This window comes from Pelobates fuscus, chromosome 2 (genome assembly GCF_036172605.1).
Source record: "Pelobates fuscus isolate aPelFus1 chromosome 2, aPelFus1.pri, whole genome shotgun sequence".
Classification (NCBI taxonomy): Eukaryota; Metazoa; Chordata; class Amphibia; order Anura; family Pelobatidae; genus Pelobates; species Pelobates fuscus.
Genome location: NC_086318.1, coordinates 397,794,416 through 397,804,552, shown reverse-complemented (window position 1 = coordinate 397,804,552; position 10,137 = coordinate 397,794,416). Strand labels below are relative to the sequence as shown.

General features: G+C 43.6%; 1 protein-coding gene across 3 annotated transcripts in view; it reads left to right on the top strand.

Annotated features, from left to right (window-relative positions):
• HHAT (hedgehog acyltransferase) overlaps window positions 1–10,137 on the top strand; it is a 523,006-nt gene that overhangs the window by 18,902 nt on the left and 493,967 nt on the right. The gene's annotated exons all lie outside the window — the stretch shown is intronic.

The following is a 10,137-nucleotide window of genomic DNA, read 5'->3' as shown; positions in this document are numbered from 1 at the left end:
AAAAAAAAAAAGGCAGATATGGTCAGATTCAAGGAGTCAATTGAAACTAGCCGCATCTCTGGAAATAACTATAGCGGCAGTGTCTAGGATTATAATGCTGGCTATAGGTTACAGGTGTAACTGTGAACCGCTAAGGGTATCACTATAGTGATACCCTTAGCGGTTCACAGTTACACCTGTAACCTATAGCCAGCATTATAATCCTAGACACTGCCGCTATAGTTATTTCCAGAGATGCGGCTAGTTTCAATTGACTCCTTGAATCTGACCATATCTGCCTTTTTTTTTTTGTTTGATATTATATGCTATATATTTATATTGTATAAATAAATGTAATTATTTTTAACAAGTCCTCTGGAGCCTATGGAATCTTCATAGGGGTAGCCAGCCCCACAAAATTGTCACAATACCATTACACCTCAGAGCTGGGATCACAAGGCTCTGAAATAAGTGAGCATCATACTTATTCCACCTTTTTACCTGATCTTAACAGACTGCACATTGGTTTATCTCTCTCTTATGTTTTCTCTTTGAGATATACCCTACAACGAATTGGAGGTGTGATGCTGCCTTAAAAGCATAAAAGCTCGGGGCGGGGCCTGAACGGCAACCTGAACAGTCGCATGGCGGCGGAGCTCCCACAATCATAGTTGAATTTAGGGAAATTCTTACGGATCCAATGCTCACACTGATGCCGGGATACGCTGCCCAAGATAGGGGCACCCTGGCGAATCAACCGATACCGGACACCGATATTTCCCGCAAGCGTGACACCATCAACCACCGAGTGGCAGACCTACATTGCAGCGCCGGAGGCCGACAAAACCACGGGGAGCCCTAGAGTCCCGGATAAGAGCACCACCTACCTGCATCGCGCCCACAGGTACCCACAGCGACGGGCAAACGAGCCCAATACGGGAACCTTTTCAGACGGACTTTGCCATGAAACCACGGGACCCTTACGCATCCCTTACGCCCTTTCCCATGATGGGTATCGGGTGAAGAGAAACTCACATCGCAGGAACGCACGGAGGGTATTGGTTGTTACCCCTGCCATACTGAACGCTGGTGAATTCCTTCTGCAACTCTCTAAGCCGAGATAATTGTTTAACACTAAAACTCTGTTATATACCGCTCAAACGTTTTTGCAATTATTACTGATATCTGTATGTTCTTGCCAGATCTTCTTATGCCCACTGGGAGTGCTCCTAGATGGCCGGCTTCTGGCCATTCCCATGCCAAATAGCCGGCGTGTCTGGCAACCTACCTGCTTCCCTAACCTCTCGGTTACCCGAGACTTAAAAGCATGTTTTCTACCTATACACCTACTCGTATATAGTCAATTTACACTGTAGTAACGAATCCATAGGATATGCATGGAAAGCATGTGAATCAGCAACTTACCTATAAGCGATTTTATAAGCATGTAAAAAAGCTTGTTCCACCTAAACCTACACACTAGGCAGCCCATAACTGTCAAGCTGTATTACTACTATGCTAAATATTAACTAATGCTTTAAAACAACATCTCTCTTGACCTACTAACACAAAAATGTGCGCTGATATGCTATTATGCCTTTTCTGTTCAACTCATTGTTCACTCTTTTCTTGCTATAGCTGGCAAGGCATAGCGAGAATGTTTGTAACCCTCATGCGCTTCAAAAATAAAGAATTAAAAAAAAAAAAGCATAAAAGCTCGATTACGGAGCCAGTATTTATACACAGGCTCCTTTAAATGTGAGTGTCCTTATTTCACCATCACCTATTTTATCTCATGCCACATACCATCTGCAGTATGTTGTATTTTTTTTAATCTTTTATATGTATTTCAAGTCAAGCTTTTAACCAAGTTACATGGGGTAAGTTTACCTCAGCTATACACAAAACTTATCTAACGCTCCACTTACAGGTGTAGGTTTCTTACACCCTCTAATAGATTTGGGATTTTTTGTTGTGGATAAGAGGATATTTCCACACAAGTGTATAGAGCTGCTGCTGCTTATTTATTTTAGCACTTTGTTGTGCACACACCCGTCCCAAAAGGAGGTGTATTTTCATTTATAGAATCACTGTTTCCTGCAGTTTGTTCTATTAGTACCCCATATTCCACTGGCAATATGCCCCCCCAAAAAACAACATTTTCCCTGTAAATAATTACCCCATGCTTTTGCCACACACATACAAAAACACAAACCTACACACACACAAACACAGCACTGAAAGATACATACACAGATTCACACACTCGTACAGATAGTGCATGCAGAGACATGCATTCACAGATCCACACACTCAGACACTGCATTCACAGATATACATTCACAGATCCACACTCAGACACTGCATTCACAGATATACATTCACAGATCCACACTCAGACACTGCATTCACAGATATACATTCACAGATCCACACACTCAGACACTGCATTCACAGATATACATTCACAGATCCACACTCAGACACTGCATTCACAGATATACATTCACAGATCCACACACTCAGACACTGCATTCACAGATATACATTCACAGATCCACACACTCAGACACTGCATTCACAGATATACATTCACAGATCCACACTCAGACACTGCATTCACAGATATACATTCACAGATCCACATATTCGGATAAACACTCACACACTGTAGCTTGTAACTCACGCAAAAGCTCTGTGCTGCCTAGTGTGCAGGTTCTGTAACCTCTTAGGAACAGAGAAAACAAACCACAGATTCAAATAAATATGGTTTAATTAACAACACAATTGTGAAAATAATCTAACTGAAAAATTCCACAACTTTCAGGCAGACCTCCAGGTCCTAAATGGATGTCTTAAAGGAAATTTAACAGACTAGTGTTGGGACTAGGAGTGTAAGGCCTGTCCCTTAAGCTTCCCAATGAGATTACCTGGGGTCTGGGACCCCCACTAGACCGCCAGGATGATAGGATCCAACACTGGATCACTAGGGATCAAGGGACATTGATAAGAAAGATAGGCAATGGTGGTGGGAATTGAGAGAAGGGTAGCTAAATAGATGCATGCAGCCCTTCATCTATTACACAACATGGCATTTGACCCTCTTGCAAAACTAGGTTGCTGACCCCTGCACTAGATTATATAGTCTATCAGCTGACACTCTGCTGCACAGTTTGCAAGCTTGCACTCCACTAGACCATCTGACAGTAGACCCTGCTGCCTAATATGTCAGCAGCATCAAGGGCCAGTATCCTGAAAAAAAATCTGGTTTTAATTTACATGCTAAAAGTAAAATGTACATGGAAATACTATATTTATTTATTTTTCTTCTATTTTCCCCCTTACTAGAATAAAGCTGTTTTTTAGACAGCCGCATCTCTATTATCTTTCCCAGTTTATTACTATTCTGGTTTCCTTTTACAGTGTGGTATTAAATAAAACGTTTGGCTTTACTATTGTAAAACGGATCACTTGGGAGGTTAATGGACCAATAACTATTACCAAATTCTCAAATGTAGCTACTTTTCCAAGCAAGATATTTTGGCCTAAATCTTGCAATTTAGTTTTCCATTTATCATAATTTTTTTAGTAAATAAATCCAAAGTTGATGCTATTTTGCTGATATCATTCCCAGATGCCGAATTCACTGTACGTGCTTAGAGAGGCCAGGTTGCAGGGAATGTGGGCACAGGGGCCCAGCTGTACCCAAGCAAGTTGTCAAACTGTATAACATCTTACTGTGGGACAATGCAAGGGCACGCCTGGCACCATAATCACTACAAGGGGCTGAAGTGGTGATAGTACTTGGAGTATCCCTTTAATCTATTACGCACATTTTATACCTCTGTCATTCAAAAGCTGTCTCCTACACACAGACTGAGGTTCCATAGGATTCTTTAGAGTGTGACTTCTTTTACTGTCTGCATACTTTGTCCGTGTGGTGTTGTGCATGTAATTTTAAGTCAAGAAAAAAATAAAATAAAATGATTGCTTTCATTTTTCAATATTTTCTATCCATTTTTACAAGGATAATCCACTTTTTCTCCTATATTTCACAGGGAGTAATCATCTGTTGGTAATTTGTAGTGACCGATGACAGAAGATAAGATAGGCCAGGAGCGTTAGGAGTGTCTGATTAAAATAAGTTTAGATGAAGAGTATAAGAAGACGTTAACAGTAAGTTGTAAGTAACTAGTCTTTGAGCCACCACCCAGGCAGACAGCTGCTTCCAGCCGGGGGCATATCACAGAAATCAGATATGGGGCCTATATTTTGGGCCCATGCCAAGAGTAAAGCTACTCCCATGGTCCCCGCTGAGAGAGAATAAAAGCCAGACCACAGGGATATAATGGGAAAAGTAGCTATATTCAACAAAAAAATGCACTTATATAACCTCCACATCTTGAGAATCTGAAACCACAAGAGTATTTTCCAATGCTCTCACATGTTTACTTTCAGAGCCTTTTGTAGGCCAGTTCATTATGACCATTAACTATTGCACTGCCTGGTAGGCTACAGATGTGAATCGAATCATCGCTTTTCCCCCTAAAATGATGACACCTGAAATAGCCATTCAGGCCTATATATTTACTTATAATAAACATACTCTGTTGGGTTGACAAATGTGAGGTCTACCAGATGTTCTTTGACCCTCACGTAGGAGGAGAGATGGGGGAATTTAGAAAATACTTTATATGGGAGACAGATGTAATCCCCAACAATTTCGTAGTATTGAAACTCATCATGGCTACATAGGATATTACTGAACTTAAAGACCTATGTAGTGAGACCCAGACTCCAGCTTCATATAATGAAAAGGATAGTTGAAGGTTATCATGCAAAACCAGCTGGATTGCGGTATCTTTCTTGACAATGTTTATTAACAGATATTATGAATTTAATGCAGGAAATGAATACAGGTATAGAAACCAAGTAGGAAACTAAAGGAACTAGATGTACGTAACATCAATAGACCGAATAAAAGTAGGGTTGAGCACAAAGCGTATGAGAGCAATATAAATAAACAAACCTAATCAGTAAAATGCTGTGGGCACCTCAACATGAAAAAACAAGGGGGTGTGGCCGACGACCGCATGGAGTAGCCGCAACTTAGGCGAGCTCCGTGATCCGTCGTTCCAGCAGCAACTATTAACGAGCCGACACCGCACAGAACCAGCACCTATCGAGGGCAGGTACCTCCCTAACCTCCATGGCACCCTCCAAACAGCTCAAACTAGCGGACTCGATCCGCAATAATAAGAAAGATCGCCCGCGGCAAAAGCAAGATGGCGACGGCATCGCCGCACAATCCCCCGACCCAGGCACAGACGAAGAGTCAGCACAGACCCTTCAAGGTGACGATCTTGTCACTAATCATAGCCTACACACAATGCTGCAGGCTTTAAAAGACTCCCTCAGGGCGGATTTCAAACAATTTACCAAAGAAATTCGAAAAGACGTCCAGGATTTGGGTGAGCGCACATGCCGCCTAGAAACCAAAACTGAGGAAATCTGCACTGCCCATAATGATATGGTGGATCAATTGCAGAGATTAGAAGAAGAACAGGCGACTTTAAGGATGAAATAGATCGCGCAGAAACAATCTCCGTTTTAGAGGAATAGCTGACACGGTATCAGCAGAGGCCCTGCCACAGTACTTGCAGACCCTATGCACCGCTCTGGTACCGCATCTCGCAGCTGCCTCTTGGACCTTTGACAGGGTGCATAGGTTACCCAGACCGGCGAGGTTCACGCTGGACACCCCTAAAGATGTGATAGCACGCTTCCACTATTATAAGGAAAAAGAAGCGATACTGTCCGCAACGAGGAAATTAGATTGTCTGCCTAATCCATACCAGGAGATCAGCATATATGCCGACCTGTCCGAAACTACTATGGCGAGAAGACGAGAGTTCAGCAACGTCACCAAGACTCTCTGCAACCATCAAATATCTTACCGGTGGGGGTACCCGACCAAACTACTGGTGTGGCACAGGGGAAAAACTGAAGTATTTCTGGAACCTGAAGTCGGTATGGCAAAAATGAAAGAGTGGGGCCTACATCACAACTTAGGTCGAAGCTCTCCCCAGACGTCGCAACCGAAGAAACTGAATGCTGAATGGACAATGGTGGGATCACCTTCTAAATCACCGCTTCCCCAAATGGGCTAGCAATCGGACACTATCATGCTAAAACAGAGTTACTTCGGACACTTAAGTATTAATAATTATGTGTGCGCATTGTTTTACTATAGGGCTTTAACCTCGCATGTACTTATGTTGTATATTCCACCTTCTGTCGCTTCTGGACGCACGCATGGCTGCACCACTGGGGGATGTTTCAGTTGTTCTGTTCCTGCATAATACTAGAGCGTGTCCTAATAGCTAGGTACAGTACTCATGGCGGCGTGCACGAAGGGCAGAACCTTTCAAATGTAATGGGCCTAGATGTGCTTGAAAACCCAAGTAGAATGTTTTATCGCCCTTACATACACCACGCTGTTACTTCGTGCACTGTCCCATGTAGGCTGTCATGATAATTTGTATAATTTTAATAGCCACCGGGAAGTTCTTGCTGTACCATGCGAAAACAAATCCCGCTAGTGGTGACGCAGGTGGCTAGGCCAGGATAAGCTATCACCAGTAGTATACGCTATCACTTTGGTTCCTTTAGGTAATTTCAATAGCCCAAGCATACCGAGAGGCTTTGTTCTGTACATATATATATCTCTATATCAAAAAAAAATAAAAAAAAGGAACCGGAATGGAACTCAGCATGTATGGTGCACTTAAGACTTCTTGAAACTGGCTCAAAAGCTAAACCATTAGCATTGGCTGATGTTGGCGGAGACCTCCACACCCCCTCTGCCCAATTCCTGAGAGACAACAGTCTCCCATATGAGGCAGCTTATGTCCCTGCGTGCTCTGCAGGACGTCCTCTGTTCCCCCCCCCCCCCCCCCCAGGTTTATGTGTGTTTTTCTGTTTTAAAATGTTATATTTTATGTCGCCCTTTGAAGGTATACGTTGCTACTTGTCTCGAATACTCATGACCTGCCCTACGCACAATCACCTGGCACTACCGCCCATGAGATACTTGAGTGGAGGAGAGAAACGGTCTCTAAGTAGACAAGGTATCACACACCACAGACACCACAATCCAACTTACAACTCCTTAACCCGGCTCACTGACAACCCTTCACATCGACAATACGAGTCAAGCTGGCCTGCAAAACATGAGCGCCCCCCTACTCACACACTAATATGGCAGTAGCCACATTTAAAATATACTCTCTCAATGTGAAGGGGCTAAACAGCCCACACAAACGGCGTATGGTCGTCTAGGCTATGCATAACTCAAAAGCCGCTGTCGTGTGTCTCCAAGAGACGCATTTCTGTAATTGCAATCCTCCCCAATTAAGATCCACTCACTACCCCCAAATATTCCACTCGTACTCCCCTCACAAATCCAAGGGGGTTGCCATCCTCTTTCACAAGGACTGGGTATTTCAAGAAACCAAACGACATGAGGATACCCTGGGTAGACTGCTAATCCTTGTGGGCAACCTGAATGGCATGCTAATCACGATTGTTTCATTATATGCCCCAAACGAGGCCCAAACTACTTTTATTCGCAGATCCGTTAAACTGATAGACAAATTCCGCACAGGCCATGTAATTATCTGTGGCGACTTCAATTGTGCCTTAGACCCTTCTTTGGATATAAAGAGGGAACACAACAAATTCCCGACATCACTTGCGGTTTCCAATGGCAAGGAATTAGGCAAAATTCTTTTCAACAACAATCTTTACGATGCTTGGAGATCTATATACCCGAGAGAGAGGGACTATACCTATTTCTCGCAGGTGCATAGAACTTATTCTAGGATAGACCTCTGTCTAGTCGCCAAAGCCACGCTAACTAATATAGAGGAAGTACACATAGGCCAGAGGACCTGGTCGGACCACGCCCCAATGACGATCACCTTCAGATCCCTATACCAGGCTAGGGGTAGAGGGACGTGGAGACTGAACGAAAGTCTCCTGGACACCCCACAGGTCCTAGACATAATAACTAAGGAGGCAACCGACTATTTCACGTATAACGCATTAGACACCATCCCCATCCAAACCACCTGGGTCGCACATAAAGCGGTCATGCGTGGTATACTCATCAGGGAAGGTTCAAAACGTAAAAAAACGTACACAGGACACCAGGAGGGACCTGAAAGAAGAATTAGATGCCCTAGAAACACGTAATAAATCCAATCCCTGCAAATCTCTGAGTCAGCGCATAAGCGAGGTGCAAAAGGAATTGCGGATGCTAGAGCTCCAGACCACCGAAAGATGGATGAAGCCCTCAAACTCAAATATTACACACAAGGGAACAAAGCAGGTAAAATGTTAGCTAATAAACTCAAATTTAGACAACTGCAAACCAAAATCCCCTTCATCATATCCCCCACGAAAGGCAAAATATATAACCCATTATCCATTGTCAACGAATTAGCAAGATTGTATGATCGTCTATATAACCTTAAGGACGATCCTACGGTACCGCAGCCAAACACTAAAGATATTGATGCCTTCCTAGAGAACATACCACTACCGCGGCTAACTCACCACGCAAGCACACAGCTGGATACCCCGTTCACAGAAGAGGAAATTTGCAAAACCATCCTTTCCTTACCTAAGCACAAAGCCCCGGGCCCAGACGGGTTCTCTAATTACTATTATCATAAACTAGAAGAACTCCTAACCCCTCACCTCACTAAACTATTTAACTCTATAAAAGAGTCGGGCACCCTCGCAACAGAAATGTTAGAGGCACATGTAGTCACTCTGCCCAAACCAGGCAAACCTCCCACCCACTGTGAAAATGTAAGACCCATATCGTTGCTAAACGCTGACATTAAATTATACGCGAAACTCTGGGCCCTTAGAATAAAATCCCACATTACATTGTTAGTTTCCAAAGAACAGGCAGGGTTCATCCCGAACAGACAGGCAGGGGATAACACCAGGCACTTTATTAACCTAATCCAATGGGCACGCATCAGCAAACAGGCAGGCATAGTTCTGGCGCTCGATGCCGAAAAGGCATTTGACCGCCTGAACTGGGATTACATGTCAGCTACGCTATTGAAAATGGGATTCTCTCCACAAACACTGAGGGGAATTATGGCCCTATATCAATCCCCAGCGGCGAGAATCTTTAACTCTGGCTTCATATCTGATAAGTTCCTTATCAGCAATGGTACTCGCCAGGGCTGCCCATTATCCCCACTCTTGTTTATACTTTGTTTAGAACCCCTCATTCTTCACATTAAAAAACATCAGGGCATAAAAGGATTATCTACTCCGGCAGGGACTCACAAACTGGCCCTATTCGCGAATGACGTACTCCTCTTCCTCACCAATCCCACCCACTCCATTCCGAACCTGATGAACCTCCTCCTACATTATGGACAGATATCATTTTATAAAAACAACCTCAAGAAAACACAAGCATTACCTATAGGCATCACAATGAACATGCTCCAAACCCTTACTGAACAACACCCCTTCGATTGGAGGAAGTCCTCCATAAAATACTTAGATATCAATTTAACCAAATCCAACAACCACTTGATTACACACAACCACATCCCCTTAACGCACAAGCTCCAAGCACAACTCGACGGTTGGCAGAGCCTAGAAGTATCATGGCTAGGGAGAGTGAATGTTGTTAAAATGATGGCTTTGCCCCATGTCCTCTACTTGTTCCGTACCGTACCCATTCCTCTAAGTAACAAACTACTTCACAGGCTCCAAATTATGTTCAATACATACATATGGAAAAAAAAAAAACCCCAAGAATAGCAAGACACATTACCTGGCTGCATCCATCAAAGGGCGGGCTAGGTATCCCGAACGTTAGAGCGTATTACAGGGCGGCAGTCTTGGCACAAGGGTTGAACGCTTTAGCGCAAACTGACCTCCAAATTTGGGCCCCCCTGGAAAACGCATGCTTGAGACCACTCACAATCACCTCTATGTTGAGATCATTCATGTCTTGGGACCCAAAAAAACACAAACCCATGGCATGCACTAAATTCTTAATAAACAGTTGGAGGAAATGGGCGAGGACACTCACAGGCACAAATAACACACTGTTCTTTG